We start from the raw sequence: 4618 nt of genomic DNA, 5'->3' as shown, positions 1-4618 counted from the left end.
TTATAAATACACATACTCGACCACAATTTCAGCGCCCTTTTTTTTTCTCTCTCTCTCTCTCTCTAAAAAAATAAAACATTTCCATTCCTCTCACTCTGCTGGGCCTAACGAGGCCTATCATCTATCTCGATCACACATTCCGGATAATTACGGAACGAAGAGGAAGCGAAGCGAGAAATCGGGTCGAAGTATTTTTACCTGTACTTAATGCCGGGTGTGGCGATAATGGTTCGCAATTAACATTTTCGGGCCAAGGTGAATTTCCTGGTCAAATGCTGCATCTGTACTTACTGTCGTCGATCAGTTTCTTGAAATGATGGTTTGTTGGGGGGGGGGGGATATGTGACTGGTAACATATAAGTGAGTGTGACACACATACATACATACATATATATTCATACATACATACATACATACATATATATATATAATATATATAGATGTACATATATATATGTATATACAGCACATATATATATTATATATATATAAATATGCATGTATATACATATGTATATGTAAATATATTTATATATATACGGTATATATATATATTTATGTATATACGTTTAAACATACATATATGTATATGTGTGTATATACATATATAATATACACATATATATATTGATACATGTGTATGCATAATTATATGTACATATGTGTGAGTGCACGTACGCACATACGTGCAATCGCACATCGCCCCATTCTGCTAAAGATCGTGATTTCAGATAAAACAGGGTCAAGAATAACTGCCCCCATGAACGCCATTGCTTTCAAATGCAGCTCAAGTCCTCCTTGTCATAAAGAGATCCCGATCCTCAAGGGCCCTTTGTTAAACGTCCAAAGACGCGTCATCAGTGACACATTGGTCCCCATTACAAAACAGCATAATTCTTCTTCCAACTTCATTTCATTTTTTCTACTTGTATATATATATATGTCAGTATGGGACCAGATTTCTTTTATTATTATTATTATTATTATTATTATTATTATTATTATTATTATTATTATTATTATTATTATTCAGAAGATGAACCTTATTCATATCGGACAAGCCCAAAGCGGCCATAAACCTGAAATTCAAGCCTCCAATGACTATGGTATCCATTGGCAAGCAGTAACAGAAAGTATTAGAAAACACAGGAAGAAGAGATCAGTTATTAAAAAAAAGAACAAAATAAACTAACAAATTAATGAATATAAAATAAATAAAAACGAAAGTGAACTATTAAGCTATTATGAATAACAAATAGGATCATTCAGAGAAATATCTATACATCTCACATAGTGTTTATCAAAAGTCGTCTCTGATATCATATTTTAACTCCTCGAATCTTTAGGAATGGATTGGAATATAGAGTTTAGGCCAAAGGCCACGCGCTGGGACCTGCGAGGTCACTCAGCGCTGAAAGGGATATTGAGAGTAAAGGTCTGAAAGGCGTAACAGGATGAAAACCTCACAGTTGCACAATGAAACAACTGTCAGGAGAGAGTGGATAGCAAGATGGAAGAAAGAGAATATGAAAGGAAGCACAGTAATAGGAATAAAAGGGGTTACAACTGGGGGCCGAAGGGACGCTGCAAAGGACCTTAAGTAATGCCTACAGTGCACCGCGTGAGGTGCACTGACGGCACTACCACTCTACGGGGTCCGATCTTTAATTTCACATCACAGTTCCTGCAGATAAGCAGCGGAATGCCATAATCATTATGACAAACCTGTCTTTTCTCCAAGTGGCATGCAATTTACTCAGCAAGGCACAGGAAGTAAAACAATGTGAATTTTGATATATGGAAGTCCCGTTGGGGAGGTAGCGCAGTCAGTGCACCACACGCGGTGCGCTGTGGCCATTACTTAAGGTACTTCGCAGCGTCCTATTCGGCCCCTAGCTGCAACCAATTTCATTCCTTTTACTGTAGCCGTGTCCATAGTCTCGTTCTTCCATCTTACTTTCCACCCTCTCTTAACAATTGTTTCATAGTGAAATTGCAAAAGGTTTTCCTCCCGTTACACCTTCAAACCCTCCTTCACTCTCAGTTTCCCTTTCTGTGCTGAATGACATGCATAGGTCACGGCGTTCGGCCTTCGGTCTAAATTTGACGTTCCAATTCGAATTTACCGCGTGATTAGAGTGTCGGGTTCAAAAGCACGTACAGATCCTAACAAGGATCTGTCAGGATTCCACAGCAAGAGGTCTTGAAAGCAACGCAATCGCATATTATGAAGGGTTTAGGCGAACGACTCTGCTTCAGGGCAACCTTATATAAAGGCCTCGTTCAACAGTCCACTTAAACGGTCGGCATAAACATCCAAGGGTTATGGCGACAGTGTGTTATGTTTGATGTTATCTCGTCCCATTTGTCAATTTTTGAAAAGTTTAAATAACTGTTGACCGCCATACCAGCCCCCCCCCCTCCCACAAGAACGGGGGCAAGCCTGAAAGCAGTGGCGTGTACGTGGTATTACGTGCGTGTGTATGTGTATGTGTGTGTATGTATGTATGTGTGTGTGTGTGTGTAGAAAGTTGAGAGAGAGAGAGAGAGAATTCCCTCCTGTGCCAATGCAGTAATTGAAATTGTGATTTTTGAATGATTAACACAAGCTTATACTGCTATTACCAAGCACTTGCCAAAGATAAGCAAACTGGCTTTTAAAATACCCCCAGTCAATAATATACGATGCTTCAGAGTGTGATAAGTGAATGCCAAATTGGTGCGCAACATCGATACCCACGAAAATACCCAGATACATGCCAGGATAATAAGAATATATATTTTTTTAATCCAAATCTAATCAGGATGTTTTAAGAAAACAAATTGGCATCTGCTTCCCGGTCAAAGGAGACTGAAAGGACAGAGAAGAAAGAATTGAAGAAAGACGAGATAAGAGGAAAGAAGGAAGAATATAAAGAAAAAAAGAGAGTGAAGAGGAAAAGGAAGGAGACACATGAGATGAAGGAAGAAAGATAGGAGGAGGACAGGAAGACGAAAAGGCTGTAGAGGAGAAAGAAGATAAGAATATATCGAAAAGGAAAATGAAATGAAAGAAGAATGAAACTTAGGATAGAATAGAGGAAAATGAGGAAGAGGCATAGGCGCTATATATATATGTATATATATATATATATATATATATATATATATATATATATATATATATATATATATATATATATATATATATATATATATATATATATATATATATATATATATATATATATATATATATATATATATATATATATATACACAAAACAAAGGGTACATAATGGCTCTAGAGTGAGGAATAATAATAATAATAATAATAATAATAATAATAATAATAATAATATAATAATAATAATAATAATAATTTAATGCAAGCTCCACACCCCAAACGATTCTTTAGATTATTAATTTATGTCATTTATTACTTCATCTTAGAATCTTGTTTACTTCCCTAATCTTCCCCTAAAGAGAAAATATTTTACTGAAAAAATATTGCAATTAGACTAGAGAGAAGACTAGTCTGTGAAAGTTGATGTAATATTATTATTATTATTAGGAGAAAAACTCTCAATCACAAGAGTTCATTACAAAAGAGAACACTCGACTCTGTAACCTTTGGTTTAATAGCTATATTATTATTATTATTATTATTATTATTATTATTATTATTATTATTATTATTATTATCTAGTTAGTCAATGTGAACAGCCGCAGCGGGACCAAAATGACCTTTCCGCGGTGGGTATCGAGGTGACCCTTCTTGACGAATCTGTCTCGGTGGGTATCATGTCATCACTGGCACCACTAGGTTTCTTCACAGTGGTTCCGTCGGAGGTCTGTTTCCAACTGAATGCCCTCGACAGAACGAGAAAGCTTATTATCTTATTCGCTCACTTTCCAGAGGACAGCGAATACTCTTCAGGCTCGAGGAGTGTAGTGCGATTACAGTCGAATCATGATGAGCAAGAACAGTCTATTTATACACTTGGGATCGTTCCTCTGCTCCCACAAGAACGATCTCTTTAGAACCTGTTCCTGGGTCCCGTCTTCCTTGGGGGCTCCAATATCACCTCCAGTAGCTTTTCGGTTGAAACTAGTCATAGCTTATAGGTTGCTAACGGTTGAGGTATATGTGTTATAACAATGGAGTGGATGAAATCGGAGTCTTTGATAGAGAGAGAGAGAGAGAGAGAGAGAGAGAGAGAGAGAGAGAGAGAGAGAGAGAGAGAGAGAGAGAGAGAGGGGTGAACAGCTCGCTTTTAAAAATCCTTCGTCAGACAGCAAGGTAAACTTTGGAGAAGGAGAAATAAATGCTGCTTAGTGACTCGAGAGAAGATGCAAATCAAAAATCGACTCCTGCTGAAAGCCAGAACGAAAAAGTAATATTGTTTGTTATCAGATCCAATAAACTATTAGTGGACTAGACAGCTCCATGTGCGCGCAACCAAGATGAATCCATAAATAATGGCGCGATTTGATTATCTGTAGAGATAATAACTCGCAGAGATAATAACTTCGTGTCTAATGAAGAGATGACGACGCAAAGTAACTCTTCACTACGAACGAAACTGTTTTAACAAAATACGGTTTTGCGATAATATTAATTTTGAAATCATCTTAG

The sequence above is a fragment of the Macrobrachium rosenbergii genome, chromosome 11 (genome assembly GCF_040412425.1).
Source record: "Macrobrachium rosenbergii isolate ZJJX-2024 chromosome 11, ASM4041242v1, whole genome shotgun sequence".
NCBI classification, from domain to species: Eukaryota; Metazoa; Arthropoda; class Malacostraca; order Decapoda; family Palaemonidae; genus Macrobrachium; species Macrobrachium rosenbergii.
The sequence above is the reverse complement of the archived record's forward strand: the minus strand, read 5'-3'. Positions refer to the sequence as shown.